This window comes from Platalea leucorodia (genome assembly GCF_965183815.1).
Source record: "Platalea leucorodia genome assembly, chromosome: W".
In the NCBI taxonomy this organism is placed as follows: domain Eukaryota; kingdom Metazoa; phylum Chordata; class Aves; order Pelecaniformes; family Threskiornithidae; genus Platalea; species Platalea leucorodia.
In genome coordinates, this window is record NC_138859.1 from 37,196,731 (window position 1) to 37,214,547 (window position 17,817).

A 17,817-nucleotide genomic window follows, 5' to 3' on the forward strand; every position below is an offset into this window, starting at 1 on the left:
GAGCACCACAGAAATGTTTTTTTATTATTAAAGCTCTATGTTGGAAGAACAACAGATCCAGAATCAGATAGTAGAAAACTGCCACATAAACATATTAAATCTCCTCCTATCACTCTTGTCACATATGATAAAATAGTCTGATTATACATTTTGATGCTCTTTCTCTCTTTGCAAGACTTCAGCTTCAGCTTGTGTTCATAATAAACAGTGCTCATCTTTTGTTCTCTTCAGGCTTTTTTTTTTCCTGCTTTTTTCTTCTTCACTGAAATACTTCACTCTTCACTGAATACAGAAATCATTACTTTCCAGTCTCTCCTTACTGTGAGACTCTTCACAACAGCATGCGAGTGTTTCACAACTGAAGCCCACCTTCAGGTCAGTAGTAGCTGAGTTGGGACATAAAACCACAGAGGGTCAATAACATCCAGGAATCTACAACTCTAAAAAGCCAGAAGCCTTCTACCCCATCATAAGCTCCTTCCCCCACCCCACATGTATTTTCATACTTAGTGAGTCCCAGCTCTTTGATTTTTCATTCGGTTTCAGGTTTTCCATAGTTCTTTACCCAAATCCAGATCCCCTCCAAAAAACTACATATCCCACTTTCCCCCAGTCTCATTGTCTAGCCAAACTATCTCCCTGTCAAACTAGACTTTAATCCCCTCCCTTTTCTTCCTGCCATCCATTTCCTGGGCATCACTCCATCTTTCACCCCTGTTCTGGCTCCTCTCACTGACTCACATAAAACTAAGTATCCTTGTTTCCCTCGCACCTCACCAGCTACCAGTCTGCACCTAACCAGTGGGGCAGCTTTAGTCCCATTGTCATTCAGGTCCCACCACAGCTACATCCACTTACAAGTGGCACATCCTGACCTTCTTCCCCTAGCTCCTTGTCCTCTTGCACAGCTGCTTCTTGCACTTCACGGCAGTGCTCTCTCATCTCTGCTACCAAAGCCAGCTTCCTCCTCCACACTGCCTGCATCTAGGAAGCCAAAGAGAAAGTGTCTTCTCCCATTTCCAATGGTTGAACTGGCTCACCACTCAAGGAAATCAATAACACCTAGGCTTCGCCCATCTTTAATGCCCAGCAAGTTCTCAAGTGTGCAAAAGTGGGGTTTTTTGGTTTTGTTTTTTCTTTTTGTTTTGTTGGGTTTTTTAAACTTGTAATTTGTTCAGGTTAGTCTTCCAGACCACAAAAGGGACAAGGGATCCAGCTCAAAATCCAACATCTCAGGTCAAGGCAATTTGCTTACACAAGTCTATTCGTAAGGCTAAAGCGACTAAAACAACCTCCCTGAGATGGGAGGTTCTGCGCAACATTCCTGAGAAGACTGCTCGCCCACCTCACCTATAAACCACCAGTATCTCAGGGGCACACTAGACCTTGGCCATATACACACACCTCCAGAGACACCTGCAACAGCCTTGCCCGGCGAGCAGCACCTGCACTCCAGCCCATCAGCTTGGAAATCTCCCAGCCGGGCAGCAAATACCCACGCCACCTTGGAGGCGAGTTACAACCTGTAACTTCTCGGCTGGGAAGCCCAGCTGAGAGGATCTCCTCAGCCTGGCCTTCAGCGCCCAGGGGCCGCGGGTTACCTCTGCGCCTTGAGGGGGGTGACTAACATGGCGTCGCCTCGCACCTCCTCCTTACCCCGGGCAGCAGGTAGGGCCCCAACACAGAACCAGACAGGGCGGACCTGTTGGCAAGAGGCGACAGAGCCGGTCCCGCAGCGGCCGCCCCCTCCCTCAGGGCCGCAGGAGGGCGGGAATCGCCCCGGCTGCGGCGGAGTGGGACCGCCCGGGAAGGGGCAGCTGAAGGTGCGACGCCAGCCGGGCCCGCCACCGGGCGGGGCGCTCGACAGTGGGAGAGGCTGTGCCGCGGCAGCCACCGCCGCGCCGGTGGCCCTCTGGGGTAGCTCAGCCCTACCCTACGCCATATCGCTACCGCCCAGGTGGGTGCTGCCTGGTGCAGATGCTTAAATAGCGGCTCTGGCTGCATCACAGTAGTCTTCCACACCGCGGTCGGGTAAGGGGCGAATACTAGCAGCCCTTCACCGCTGACTCTTTCCTGTTCCGGTCTGCCCTCCTCACCCACTCCCGAGGGCAGCTGCTGGCCATCGAGGGGCCGGCGTGGCCCTGAGGCCGTGCTGTGGTGCGCGGAGGTCGCCCCGCACCGCCATGGTGGGGCGCTTCCCCTCGCCGCCGGGGCTGGCATAGCTCTCGCCGCGGGTTAAAGAAAGCAACTGGGCGGGCGCGAAAATGGCGGGTGGTCCCCGGCCGCTCGTCTGGGGGAGGGGGGGGAAAGCCTGGGAGCGCCAGTGTGAGGGGAGGGAGGGCGAAGCCGGGGGTGGCGGTGAGAAGGAGGTACATCTCTGGCAGGCAGGATTTCTGTCGGGAGGCGGCTGCTGCTGGAGGGCGGCTCGTCCTGTGGCTGTCCTCCGTGAGAGGGCGGCGGCGGGACGGGTGGGCTTGCGCCGTGTGTTGTGCCTCCCGGCGACAGCCGCTGGTTCTGCCGCTGTCGTTACCGTGTTTTTCACTCCCCGCAAATACAGGGCGAACAGTGGAGACTAGGGCTGTTCTCGTGTGTGTCACTTATCCAGGACATATACGTTTTGTGGTGAGAAGAATCCCTGGCACACACGTGTCTGGAGACTGGCAGGATTCATTCTGTTTTCTAGAACTTCATACTGTAGCTGCTTGCCAGCACTTCTCCAGGCTATAGCTGAAAGTACATCCTATCAGGCATCCTATCAGCTCTTGATTAAAAACACGAGGGGGGAGGGAGGAGATGTGTGGGGAAGAAGGTGGCAAACTCCAATTTAGTTTAACCAGCTGTGCTCATGGAAGGATGCTTCTGCTGAGTGTCAAGTTAAGAGTGCAATCCAGGGGAAACCTGTGATATGATTAAGAACAGAAAATGCAATGGGTACAGAGGCCAATGTGAATGGAGAATGATATTAGATATAGGGAGTGATAAGAGGAGGAAGTGGAGCATCATTAGTGTTTTGACATGGAAGTTAAACTGAATGAAGTTGAGAGGACTTTTCCCTCCAGGTAGCTTGTCCTATCAGGAGTCATGGTTTAATTTGAAACCTGGGGGAAGAATCACAGAATGGCAGTGGTAACTTCTCAGTTGTTCAAAAGTTGGAAGTATGGGTGAAAACATTGAAATGGAAAACTCTTGAAAGGGATGGCTTGTGACTTCTAATGGGGTTGCCATTGTGGACTACAACTGACAGGATATTGTAGTTTTTGAAATAACTGCTGACTATAACTATATGACTGCATGAGGATATCAAATTTTATATGGATAAGGGGGACTAAATTTATAGCCCTGAAGATTCAAATAGAAAGCAGAAAGTTCCAGTTTCATCATTAAAATTTGTATATTTTTTAAATTCTTGCAGTTGTCCATAATGTGAAAGTTCTATTACAAGTCTTACACAAAAATGACAAGAAATTGTGATGTTATTTCCTGTTCTATATACCTGGCATGGGCCAGAGTTACAAAAGGATAAAGCACTATATCATTTAAGTTAAGCTCATAACTAGACTTCCTTTACAAGCCATGTTTCCAATTCCTTTTTCCCTCATACTTAACTGCCTCCACACTACTGGATTTTGTTCTAGCAGTTTCTGACCTGCTATTTCCATGTCTGCTCTCAAACTTGGGGTGAATATGAAGGGAAAATTCCCTTATGTCAATGTGCATGTGGAGATATTAGGTCTAATGGAAGTATTTCAAGCACATAGTCAATATGAGGCTGGCTTCTTTCTTAAAATACTTTTTCTTGAAACACAAGAAATAAAGCTTAGTCTTGCATTGGGTTTACTATTAAAATTTGGTGGTAGTGTAAATGAAAATTAGTCCTCCCTTGGATTTTGCAGCATAAAATCTGTGGCTTTAATCTTCAAAGCCACAACAGAGTGTTCTGAATGTTCCATCTTTTGTGGCCTGAACAAATTAAGAAAGTAAGTTCATGCTTAATTTCTAATGTGTGTTTTAACTTAATCTCATAGAAACAAGATTAGTGGAAGAGAAGTAGGCACTGTGTTGGAGCAATGAGAACAAACCTCTATAGATTTTTCTTTTTAAGGGCTAAACATTTGTATTTTTTTTTTTCCCTTCACATTGTTTCTTTTTGTCCTAATTTACTTATTTCCATGTTTTCTTCCCTAGAGGGAACTGTGAAGAAAGGATCCGGACTTCTCTCTAATTATAGTGTATTGCTGTTATAATGGTTAATGTGCCTCAACAGAAAAATATCTCAAGACAGTTGTGTCTGAAACTGTGCTTTGCTGGGTTTTTTTGTATTTCAGAGGCCCTTTACTCTGTTTTGTGCATTTGTCAGTAACTCTGAGCCACATCAGATCAATTATGAAAATGGGGAAAATTTCTAGACATCAGGGAGCATATGCAGTTATCAGAAAGAAGTTTATTAACTTAGGAAAGGCCAGTGAAATTGAGGAAAGAGGAGTGACCAACCTAATCCATTTTCTCTGCTCAGAAAGAGAGCCTTCAGACTGACTCAAAGTCATGTGGTATTGAAAATGTGCTTGGCTAAAGGTCTTCAGTTTGAAATCTATCAGAATTTCTTTAATTGCTTTTTCTTGAGATACTGTCCTATCTTTAGTACTCTGTATAGCTGTTTGTTTGTTTGTTTGTTTGTTTTTTCCAAAATGAATCCGTGACTATTCTACCAAGGGTGCCTCAGCTAGCAGTTTTTTTCAAACCTGTCCTTTACTTTAAACCTTACTATATGACATATCAACAGTATATAGCAAGAATCGCCCAAACTAATGAAGAATGAGCTCTGAGGAAACCAAGCAAAGCGCAGAGATGGTAGAACTAGACCTGGCTTCAGCATGCTACAATCCAACACCACGCGCTACCTCTCCTGCCCAGAAAGACTGTTATGACAGATGAATCCCAAAGTCATAAACTAAATGAACTCAACAAATGTTCTAGAGGGAATGATACTCGTGTATTGTATCAAAGGAAAGGAAGGGGGTGGTCGTTAATGAGGATGTGTTGGATAATGTGGGACCTGGGCATGACGTAAATGTTATGGAATAAGGGGTGGATACTGTCCTGGTTTCAGCTGGGATAGAGTTAATTTTCTTCTTGGTAGCTGGTATGGGGCTGTGTTTTGGGTTTAGGATGAGAACAATGTCGAGGATACACTGACGTTTTGTTCTTGCTAAGTAGTTGCTAAGTGGCGCTCACAGTGGTCAAGGACTTTTCAGCTTCCCATGCTCTGCCGGGTGCACAAGAAGCTGGGAGGGGGCACAGCCAGGGCAGCTGACCCAGACTGGCCAAGGGGCTATTCCATACCATGTGACGTCATGCTCAGTATATATAAACTGGGGGAGCTAGCCGGGGGAGGGGGGGGCAACGATCGCTGCTTGGGAGACGGGCTGGCCATCGGTCGGAGGGTGGTGAGCAATTGTAGAGTGTATCGTTTGCTTTGTATTACTATTGTACTATTATTACTTGTTGTTATTATTATTATTGTTATTATTATTATTACTACTGTTCTATTTTTATTTTACTTTAGTTATTAAACTGTTCTTATCTCAACCCACGAGTTTTCTCCCTTTTACCCTTCTGATTCTCTCCCCCATCCCACTGGTGGGGAGTGAGTGAGCGGCTGCGTGGTGCTTAGTTGCTGGCTGGGGTTAAACCACGACAAAACCAATCTTAGTAAAGGTATAGATTGCACTCAGAATAGTGAAGAAATACTTAACAGACATAGTTTACAAATTAACTGACTGGAGTAATGGGCTGCATTAAGGCAGGTCCCTTACTTTTGCTATTCGAGATAGCCAGCTGGGAGACTTTGTTGCTTCCTGCAGTGGCTGCCTTGCTGTGTGGTGCAGCCCATTTTCTTGCCTGTCAAGTCTCGTGCTTACTGTGCCTTTTACCTGCATGCTGCTGGGGGTCTAGTCTGATGTTCAGCAGTAAAACATCTAATAACTTCATCGTTTGTGTATCTGCTCAGCTGTTTCTTTAAATGGGGTCCTACTCTTACAAGTGGCTAAGTGACTCAACAGATTGCCTTATATTGCAGACAGATAATTATATATTTGAGTGACTAGTGGTTTTTATGGTTGTGTTTTGTTTTCATCCCAGTGGGGCGCTGCAGTTACTGGGGAATGACATGGAGCTTGTTGTAGCTGACACATGTTCAACAGTTTGCTTCCAGAAATCACAGAATACTTTGGTTTTCTTGTGGAATAACTGTTGAGACATATGTAAGGAGTCATCAATTTAACTTGAATTTTAGCTTCTAGTCATCTGAATTAGTAGCAGGGCAATAGAGGCTGAAGGTTAACTAACAAACAGCAGTAACTAAGCTGATTCCCTGCTTCCATCTGTGACAAACTCCTCCAGTCCCTATATATCCTAACTGATATATCCAAGTTGTAGACAAAGAAGTCTGTCCTGGGAGACTGCTGGTGAGGGGAAGAGGGCAGTGTTAAAACACTGCAATATGGGCACGTTTAAGTACCTCCTACTCTTGGTAGGGGACAGCTCTCTCATGGTCCATCCAGGCTTGTTATTTTCCGTAGTCTGAAATTCCCCTGGGTTTCAGGTTAGCTTTTGATGGATGGTAGCCACTTGGACAGAGATCTTTGTGGTTGCTAGTCACCATGGTATCCATCTGATCCCTGTAGGCCGGAGTATCAGAGCAGTACAGACTTCCTTGTGGGTAATGGTAGAAATAAACATTTTTCTAGAGCTCACTGAATGGCACTCTATCCTAACTTTCAGTCAGACTTTTTCCCTGCCCCAGTCTGTCCACATCCAGCAGACTTGTCATCCATACTGCCATATTGTCGTGGTTTAACCCCAGCCAGCAACTAAGCACCACACAGCCGCTCGCTCACTCCCCACCAGTGGGATGGGGGAGAGAATCGGAAGGGTAAAAGGGAGAAAACTCGTGGGTTGAGATAAGAACAGTTTAATAATTGAAGAAGTAAAATAAAATAGAACAGTTAAATAAGTAAAGCAAAAGCCGCGCACGCAAGCAAAGCAAAGCAAGGAATTAATTCACTACTTCCCATTGGCAGGCAGGTGTTCAGCCATCCTCAGGAAAGCAGGGCTCCATCACGCATAACGGTTACTTGGGAAGACAAACACCATCACACCGAACGTCTCCCCCTTCCTTCTTCTTCCCCCAGCTTATATACTGAGCATGATGTCATATGGTATGGAATAGCCCTTTGGCCAGTCTGGGTCAGCTGTCCTGGCTGTGCCCCCTCCCAGCTCCTCCCCCCCTCCCCCCCCCCCCGTGCACCTGGCAGAGCATGGGAAGCTGAAAAGTCCTTGACCAGTGTAAGCACTACTTAGCAAGTATTTAGCAACAGCTTAGCACTACTTAGCAAGAACCAAAACATCAGTGTATCAACATTATTCTCATCCTAAACCCAAAACGCAGCACTATACCACCTACTAAGAAGAAAATTAACTCTATCCCAGCTGAAACCAGGACACATATGCAGTTACTGGCTTCAGCACTAGTTTCTGTTTTCTTCTATTTTACTTCTGAATCTAGGCTCCCGTGGGCTGTGATAGCCTCAGAAGCCTTCTGGGAGCCACCTTTGTTATATTTCCTTTTAAAGCTTTCTTGGAGCACAGGCAAAGGATTCTGGAGAAGGGGAAGTTGAAAGTAAGTGTGGGAGCAATATGCTTACCAATGCTGAGTATGGAATCAGTGAGACTTGAAGTACACAGTCTTTAGTATGGCTTTTTTCTTTTTGTCTTTTCAGAACAGAACCAAAAATCTTCTGTATACTTGCTCTTGTGGCTATATAGGATGGGAAACTGATTTAGGGAGAGAAACTGAAAAGTCTCTGTTGCCTTGGGAAGGAGAAGCAAGATTTATATGATTTGAAAGGTATGTATTAGAAGATTTAGTTGGTTAAAAGTCCAGTAGTCATCAATATTCATTTGCTCTTGTCTCTCAAGAGCTGTCACTTCCTGCCATTCACTACAGAAATTTCCCCTAGCTTTCTGTTTTTAAGGGGAAAGCTAGCCTGTCCTTGTTCCCAAGATTCAGTCTTTGAAAATAATGGCCCCTTAATCATAAGACTGTATATCTAAAGAAACGATTCATTTAGCTGTGCAACAGCAATTACACTTGTTTTCAGTCTAACTATAAAGCAAGTTCTGTCCTTTTGTCTGTATTCAATGTCAGCAAACTTGATTAGGCCCTTTATTCCATAATGGAGATACTGCAAAACAGAAAATACACCAAGAGTATACAATTCTAATAGGCTGAGTAGCAAATGCAGGAGTAAATATTCTAATTTAGCTAGTCCCACTGTTTGTTTTTTTTCTTCTTTTGATTTGTGTATTTTCATGTTCACAGATCTACTGTAGCTTTCTGCCACTGAATGCTAATGGGAGGGGAGGGAGGGGAAGAGCAAACTTCATCTGCTTGAGGAGATTCTATTGTAATGTATCTAGTGGCTGTTCCTGCACCAAGAGGTGAAGGAAATAATGGACAGCATGGAAAACTTTTTTTTTTTAATTTTTGTTTTTGGAGCTGTATTGCTCTGCACTGAATTCCTGCTTTAAGTCTTTATTCCCCAGTGGTGCCCATCTGGACCCTTCAGTGACTGTAACAGGGTCCTTAAGGCTGCTGGGCCTGTGCTGGCTCTAACTGGACTGGTTTATGTTTTATTGGCACGATCAAGGGCTAGGTTCTATATAAGCCAAATACAATTGCAAAATGAGTAGGTGTACAGCCTTGTTTTTTGTTGAGGGAGCTGTCAGTTTGCCCAGTTTCTCATCTTTGGATTCTTATTCTTAACTAGTGGAATGCTAATTATCATCCTGGGCATTTGGGTTCCTGGCTGCAGCCCCAGCTGGTGCAGTGTACAGCTCAACCACGCTGGCAGTTCTTATGTGGCCTTCCAGAGCTGTGGATTCCTGTCGCTTCAAAGCATGGGGCCTTTGATTATGCTCACTGGGTCGTGTTTCTTCGTGATATCTCATGTTAAAAAGAAACAAAGCTTAAATCTCAACCAAGAATCTTGTGAAAATGAAGAACATCCTCAGAGCCCTGAGTCTTTTTCAAGTTACAGTAAGTGAGTAAATAATGTGTGAACTTTAAATTTGAGAGTTAGTTGTTTGGGTTTTTTGTTGGTTGGTTTGTTGTGGGTTTTTTCCCCACTAATGATTTAGCTCTGAGTATTACTCATTTGGGCTCTAAATGTGTCATTTCTGGTATGTCAAACCAGCCAAAACAGAAAAAAGTTGCTTTGTCTTGTATGTTTTCTGTATTGTCAGTTCAGTTACCTTTCTCTCAAGGAGAAAACCTCTCCTTTGGCATTAAAAAAAAAAATCTGATTGTCTGGGCAAAAAAGCCACATAATCTGGCAGAAATTAGTCTAATCCCACTTTTTTTCCCCAGAGGTTGTAGCTAACGCTGCAAATCACAGGTCTAATGACTTCTACGACTACCTTTAAGATTTACTTTAGCCTTCAGCTCTGACCCCTGAGAATCTGATTCATAAGCAGTGTATTGTATTTCCTTGAATAATGGCCACATCTTCCATTAGTCAGAGATGTAATTGCAAGATGCTTCTGTTAATTGCATAATATTTGAGTAAATGTGGGATATTAGCAGGGAATGCTCCCCTGCATATAGCACTGCTCTTAATATCCTGTGAATACATTCTATGTATAGACTATTCTGATAACTTTCTAGCTTTCAGAAAGGATTAATGAGTCAAACATAATATTGCAAGACCAGTCAGTCAGATGACAGTCAAGTAGTTCATTATGCACAACTCTCACCCTTCTGCCTGTCAAACCAATGTACAGACCTGTAACCTGGTGATCCTCAGAAAAGGTGAGGGTTTAATGTCAGTTTTCCAGCAACCAGGATAAATCAAAGGGGCACAGAAAGGAATTTAGATTGTCTTTAAAGGCAAGAAAACAAAATTAGTGGATTCCTTTTATACTTCTGTCAGGAAGAATAAAACTGAAAGGCTGAAGGAGGAGGCCTGGTTGGCATAATAATGTTCTGGTGCAGTGGTGACTCAGCAGATAACACCCCCGCCTCACTCAATATCTCCGATGCTCCCTGACCTGTCCCTGCACACAAGTTACAAAGGAAAAAGTGCCAGGCAGCAGTGAATGTTTATATAAATTATGCAAGCTTGTCACCAAAATTGGGAATAAACCTCTTAACACCAACGTAGCATTAAGAAGCAGGCATTCTCTTTATTGCAGTGCTGGATGCACGGGGGATAGTTCCACCTAATGTGCATGCCATATGTTGCATCAGTCAAAGCTTATATCCCCGTTACATACATATGCATTGGATTTCCCGGAATTACTATACATATTCATTCTGTTTCCTGGAACTAATTATCATATTTGCATAGTCTTTACACATGTGGCCTGAGTCTCCGAGGGCTTCCATGGGGGGTCTTCAGTGGTCCCTGGTGGTTCCTTGTGGTTATTAAAGAGGTGTCTCTTAGTGTTCTTTTCATGAACTCCGAGTCTTTCTTCCAGATGTGGTCTTGTCTTCTCAGGTTCCTTGTCTTGGTTTCAATGGGTTTATCTGCACTCCCCCAGGATATGCCAGTCACAGTTGGAAAGTCATGTCCTTGGGTGCATTCTTGTCTGAGGCCCCTGATAACAAGCTCAGTGACTGATAAGAACTTTCATTTAAAAAAAACAAAAAAAAAAACCCCAAAAAAAACGAAAACAAACCCCAACCTCCTCAAGTACAAATTTGAAATTGGCAGATATGCTACATAGTACACTTAATAGTGAATTATGTATCAATAGCTTTGTGGTACTAATGTTAGTGGTGTGCCTTCAGCTGTGAGTAATTTGGTAGGGAAACTGTCAAGGTACTCAAAATCAACATGAATCAGTAATCAGAACCATTAATGACTTAAATACTTTTGTTATAGCACTGAAATAGATGTGGACAAACTTTAAAAAATGCATATTTTAGATATGTGAGGAAAAGTAAATACTTGCCTACCCTTAAAGTGAGCCAACAGTAACTGTGTGCTTTGTACTTTCTGAAGGCAGCCAAGTGAAGAGGTTTGTGCCTCTTAGCTAGATGGAATGTTCCCCCCCCCATTGTATTTTCTAAATGAAATCTTCCATTTATGAATATGCTGCATCTTTATTTTGGGGTAATTTTGGTTTTGAATGTCCAATGTACATTTGCAGCGCAGAATATAGCAGTTCTGTGTGTGGGATCATTGCACTTTATCTTAAAAGGTAGACAAGTACAAATACTCTAATTCCAAAGACAGGAAATATTTTAGGATACAGGTAGAATAAAAAGCGGTACTCAATTCTTCAGAGGTAGTAATTGGTGGGGGTTTTTTCCTAGGTGATGCTGTAATGGTATTCCCACCTCTTTATTTTGCTGACCCTTTGTCACCAACTGTGACGTGTTGTCTTATGTCAAGTGGTTTGCCTACAAGTGAAAACCCGTTGTGGTGGTTTGACCCTGGCTGGACGCCAGGTGCCTACCAAAGCCGCTCTATCATAGAATCATAGAATGTCCTGAGTTGGAAGGGACCCGCAAGGATCATCAATTCCAACTCCTGTCCCTACATAGGACAACCCCAAAATTCACACCATATGTCTGAGGGCGTTGTCCAATTGCTTCTTGAATGTTGTCAGGCTTGGCGCCGTGACTACCTCCCAGGGGAGCCTGTTCCAGTGCTCCACCACCCTCTCGGTGAAGAACCTTTTCCTAATGTCCAACCTAAACCTCCCCTGGCATATCTTCCTGCCATTCCCTTGGGTTCTATCATTGGTCATCAGGGAGAACAGATCAGTACCTGCCCCTCCTCTTCCCCTTGTGAGGAAGCTGTAGACTGCAATGATCACTCCCCCTCCTCAGCTGGACAGGGGGAGAGAAAATATAACGAAAGGCTCATGGGTTGAGATAAGGGCAAGGAGAGATCACTCACCAATTACTGTCAAAGGCAAAACAGACTCAACTTGGGGAAATTAGTTTATTAGCAATCAAATCAGAGTAAGGTAATGAGAAAATAAAAACTAAATCTTAAAACACCTTCCCCTACCCCTCCCTTCTTCCCGGGCTCAACTTCGCTCCCGACTCCTCTACCTCCTCCCCCCGAGCGGTGCAGGGGTACGGGGAATGGGGATTGCAGTCAGTTCATCATACGTTGTCTCTGCCGCTCCTTCCTCCTCAGGGGCAGGACTCCTCACACTCTTCCCCTGCTCCAGCATGGGGTCCCTCCCACAGGCGACAGTCCTCCATGAACTTCTCCAATGTGAGTCCTTCCCACAGGCTGCAGTTCTTCACAAACTGCTCCAGTGTGGGTCCCTTCCATGGGGTGCAGTCCTTCAGGAACGGACTGCTCCAGTGTGGGTCCCCTGTGGGGTCAAAAGTTCTGCCAGCAAACCTGCTCCAGCCTGGGCTCCTTTCTCTCCACGGGTCCACAGGTCCTGCCAGGAGTCTGCTCTAGCGCAGTCTTCCCACGGGGTCACAGCCTCCTTTGGGCATCCACCTGCTCTGGCGTGGGGTCCTCCATGGGCTGCAGGGTGGATATCTGTTCCACCATTAACCTTCATGGGCTGCAGGGGGACAGCCTGCCTCACCATGATCTTCACCACAGGCTGCAGGGGAATCTCTGCTCTGATGCCTGGATCACCTCCTCCCCTTCCTTCTTTGCTGACCTTGATGTCTGCAGAGTTGTTCCTCTCACATATTCTCACTCCTCTCTCCAGCTGCAATTGTGTGCAGGTTTCCCCCCCCTCCCCACCCCCCCCTTCTTAAATATGTTATCGCAGAGGCGCTACCACCATTGCTGGTTTGGCTCGGCCTTGGCCAGCAGTGGGTCCATCTTGAAGCCATCTGGCATTGGCTCTATCGGACAGAGGGGAAGCTTCTAGTAGTTTCTCACAGAAGCCACCCCTGTAGCCCCCCCTGCTACCAAAACTTTGCCACGCAAACCCAATACACCTTCCACCATACCGCTCTATCTTCAGCAATGGGTAAGACTTTTCTTGTCTGTCTTTAGAAATCTGAGATGTTTCTCAAGGTATCCAAAACCATATTCTTAAATAATCACTGTGAATTAACTTTCTCTCTCTGTACTAGGCACTACAAAGTTTTCTAGTGCATCACTCGGTTTACTTCAGATATCTTTAACTGGCCTTAAAATATCCTTGTATAAAAGGGAAATCACAAACCACAGTGTCCTCCATGAGAGTTAAATTCTTACCAGTTTATTATGACTAAAAAGAACTTCTGAAGTGAAAAGAAAGCCTTAAATCAGTGGCCTTATTTAAATATTCTTAGATTAGATTTCTTCCACAGACTGTCCAAGAGAAGGTACCCCTGACAGCAGTGCCCCAGTGGCATGATATCCATGCTGCCCGATTTTAGGAAGCCTCCGTAGAACCAATGATGTAGTGAGCTCTTTGTGACACCTATCCACAGGCCCTGTGACACTGGGAGCGCTACTTTAGAGTGTGTCCTGTTCTCCCTGTGACCCTTATCTCACTGCCTTGAGGAAGTGAGACCTGCCTTGCTGGTTACCCTGTTCCTGCTGTGGCAGTGTGTCAAGATAAAAGGATATCTTAATACTGTGGAAGAAGAGCAGGAGGCTCCAGAGAGCTTAAAGGGGAGGTTGCAATGCTAACTTTATCTCAAGATGTTTTACCTTACCCATGCAGCCACTCTTCCATACAATGAGTACAGTTGACTTGCCATATGCTGCTACCACCAAGCTTGGGGCAAGAGCTGCTGACTGACTGAAGAGTTGTCTGCATCACAAGAACTTGCAGGGTTATCTTCCCCCTGTGGGATACCAGCAGCAGGCTGCTAAATTGAGGGTAAAAGAGGTTACTGCAAGGGCTACGTACCAGGAGCCAGAACTAGATCTGGCCAGGAGCTAGATGCCACATGCCTAGAGCTCCCAACTTATTTTCAGGCCCTTAATGATCCATAACTGAGTAGGCTTTACCTTTTGGAAGGTTCCATGTAAGCTTGTTTTTGATCTGTGGGTCAGTAGGTTGTGTGGGACTTCTTCATTAGGATGACTTTAGTCTACAAGACTATACCTGCAGCATTCTAAGCACCATCACTGCAGCAAGAGCCCCAGTCTGCCTGGCTGTTTCCAAATCGTCGTTGTTGGGCCATTGCTATAATAGCCTTCCACTATACTTCCGCTATACACTGGTTTCAGGGTGATAAGGGTAGATGTGGGGATGAGATGATGTTGGGGTTGATCAAGCAAAAGTGCTTTCCAGAGGGCAGTGGCTCTCATGACCAGGCACAAATTGCTATGTGAAGAAACGTTTTATTTTGTTAAGTATAAAAGTCTTTGCCTGTTCTCAGATTGCAAGTGAAATATATCAGCTCTCAGAGTTATACTACTGCAATCGAAGGACACTCAGAGCAAGCAGGAGAGAAAATAAACTGCTGCTGAAAGAAGGAATTTACATAAAGTCTCTGTCTTCCTATTGGGCTGGGTCAAGGAGTCCACATCTGGAAGGTGTTTCTTACCAGCTGCTGCTGGTCCTGGAGTTAGGCATCACAGTGAGTCTGTCTGTGCTGCAGCTCCAGTGTGCACTGTGCTCCCTTCTGGCATGTATGTTCCAGATGTATGTGTAAAGCAAATGGATGATGTGTGTGGAGGAATGACTTGCCCTGGGCGTGAACCTGGATCTCTGGTATCCCTGAGATAGATAGCCAATTCAAGTATGGTCCAAGGGAACCCTCAAAAAACGGATTAAATAATACACTTAGTAGACAAGGCTGGAGTGGATCACTGGGAGAAATAGGGGATCATACATGAAAGCTGTATTCTGCTGTAGCCTTACAGCTGAGAGATGGAGTGCCTCTTGTACCACCTGTGTGCAGAAGTACAATACACAAAACTGAAATCCACAAGTTTTCTCTACCCTATAATTTCAGGCCCTGAGTTCAGATGTGGGCTGCCTGCCCATGTGCTTGGTAAAATGTGTCCATTATCGAAGGCTGTGAAAGAATGCAAGCAGCACATCCTGCACTGAAAAAGGAAAAGCAAAGGGGGTGGGTGGGTGACAAAAAAGCTAGTTCCTCAGACTTCCTGTGGGCTCTCCCTGCTGGTGCCCATACCAGGTGGTCCCTCCTTCTTTCACCTGTTCTGCAAAATTCCCTGCAGCTGGATCAACTACCTCAACCCATGAACATCCAGTTCTGATGCTCAGAACTTTGTGTGTGACCCCATTAACTCAATCATTGTTGATTGCCTGTCTGGACTTCTCTGTCCTATGAGCATATGTACCCAAAGAGGCAGTTTGAAGCCCAGCTTTTGGGGATAATTTCTAGTGGGTTAGAAGTGGAGTGGACAAAACACATCATTGATCTTGGATGCAGAAACCCTGGACCTCCTGCTTTGGTGTTCTGTGGCTGGGGGTGCTCCAGCTATCACCCTTTCCTGCTCCCCAGGGTCCTCACAGACCCTGTGAGCTGATACCACCTCTGGGTGTCTCACTCGATCATACTCTCCCATGGCTCAGCACTTGGTAGCAGCCATGGCATCTTGACTGCTGCAAATTGGTTCCCTAGCCCTTTCTTGGAGGAGAAGCAGTGGCCTCGTTCCTCCTAACATCGTGCCATGGTTGAAGATCCCAAAGCTGGAAGGGAATACCCATTTCATATGTGGGTGGTTACTAGGCAAATGTGACTTGCCTCTTCAGTCCATTGCTTCAAGTGCTGTGGTGGAGGCTGTGGTGGAGGAGAGAGCTTGTAGGAAGTGAGTCATGGTCTGATCCCAGAAGTGATTCCTTTTTTCCTGCAGTCTCTTACATAGTGCTTCAGCATTTGTCTTGTAGTATGGTCTTTTCTCTCTCCTTTAAACACACACACACACCCCCGCACACACACCCCCACCCCCAGTAACAACGCTGAAGGTGAGGTGACTATGCTCTGTATTCCTGCTCCTCATGCAGTATTGGTGGGGGTACAGATGTACACACAAAGGCACAAGTCACCTCTGGGAGCAAGTAATGAGGAATGAGGGGTTCTTCCCTTTCCTTGGGAAGCAGCTGAAGCAATATGCTGAGGGCCAGCTCCAGGGTGAGATGAGCAGGGTGCCAGAATTGTGTGCATGCAACTGATTGGGATCCAATTGTGATGGTCAGAGGAAGGCAGTGAATACTTGGCTGCTCTCCTTGACTGTCACTGTGAACTTAGTGGTCTGTTCATGTCCAGTTGCTTCTGTTTCTCTGGCTCTGAGCAGGAATGCTACTCCTTATGTCTGTTATGGGTTGCTGGAAAGCTTAATAAAAATTTCAAGTCACCTTTCATGTAAGATCTCAAGCAGCTAAGGACTGTGATTTTAGCAATGCAATTCTAAGTCTAGTAACTGTCTTTCATAAGAGAAAGGGAGAATATGGATGTGATAGACTACAAAAAGGAAGATACATTAGGAGCAAAGGATCGGAAGAAGATTTAATAAGACTGTGAGATAGCCCTGCCAGAAGCAGCTAATACCCATAAGCCAGGCTGTGACTGGTGATGTGAAAGGTTAGAAGGGAACTTGTTTACCCTTCCCCTCTGAAGTAATAGAATTTTCATATGAGTCATAATGTAGCCCATGGTATGAAATCCTAATGCTTATGCAAGTTCTTTGCTTCAGGGATTTTCAGGGAGTGTGTGCATACATGTATGTTTGTGTAAGTCAACTGGAATTTCACTCACTATAGATAAATGAATTATTCTAATATGTAGGTTTGTTTTACAGAGCACAGCTTGCAGTTGATGAAAGAACAGTTGCTGTTAGAGATTATGAAACCATATATACAATCTCTGGAAGCAGCTCACCTTCAGATATTTTACTGATGTTATATCTCTCCTCTGAATCACCTCCAAAATATGAAGGAAAAGCATCAATAACAAATAATGAATATTCTGCATCATCTTCTTCATCTTCTTCATCCATTTCCTTAGCCACATCTGACACCAGCTCATAGAGGACTGTCAGCTAGACTTCATTTTTAAATGAAATTGTACACTCAGATTTACAATGTTTTAATTTATTTACATTTTGTAATAAAAGCAGTAATGTTGGCTGTGTCTAATTTTTCATCAAAAAGCATAAATGACGAATTTGGGTTTCAAGAAATATTAGATAATGCTGGGCTTCTGAGCAAAGAGTTTGAAAGGATTCAGCTCACTGCAAGAACATTAAATGTTCATCTTGTTCTGTTACAGCTTCAGTTTCTATCCTTAGTTGTTTATATAATGGAGGCACTAAGTAGAGACCAACTTTTTTGCTTATTTTAATTAAATATGTTTGGAGCTTCAAAAAAGAAATAATTAGGAAGTGGTTTTATTTCTATTTTTGTATGACTTGTGGAAAATACTTGTTTGCAAAGTTATTGACTTTATATATACTTTGAGAGCATCATGAATAGGAGTCTTTAAGATGGGGAGCAAATATGTTATGGAGAACTTAAATGGTTACTTTTTGGTCTGCCTGGTAACAAACACTCCATAGCTTAATTTAGACCCTCTCTGGTCCTTATGTAAGTATAATCCCCATGAAAATCAGTTTTAGCCAGCAGTTAAGAGCTCTAAGGCAATGCTGAGGATAGTTAATAGTGGTAATGACTGATTTCAGGGGGATTATACTACTATTACATATCATCATTCATGGTTTATACAAGCAGTACTTATTCTGTGAGAGTGAGCTCCACTTAACAGTATTTTCCAGGAGCAGACATTATTTATCAGCAAATGCAAGAGAGGCAATTTCATGGAAACACATACAACAGATGTTTTTAACTGACACAGCACTTCCC

At 44.6% G+C, this 17,817-nt stretch overlaps 1 pseudogene across 1 annotated transcript; it reads left to right on the forward strand.

Annotated features, from left to right (window-relative positions):
• Positions 1 to 8,468: 8,468 nt before the first annotated feature.
• LOC309601836 (transmembrane protein 171-like) lies at positions 8,469 to 16,986 on the forward strand (annotated as a pseudogene). The gene is made up of 3 exons: positions 8,469 to 9,101; positions 11,378 to 11,512; positions 16,745 to 16,986. The product of its transcript is annotated as a transmembrane protein 171-like (transcript).
• Positions 16,987 to 17,817: the final 831 nt, after the last annotated feature.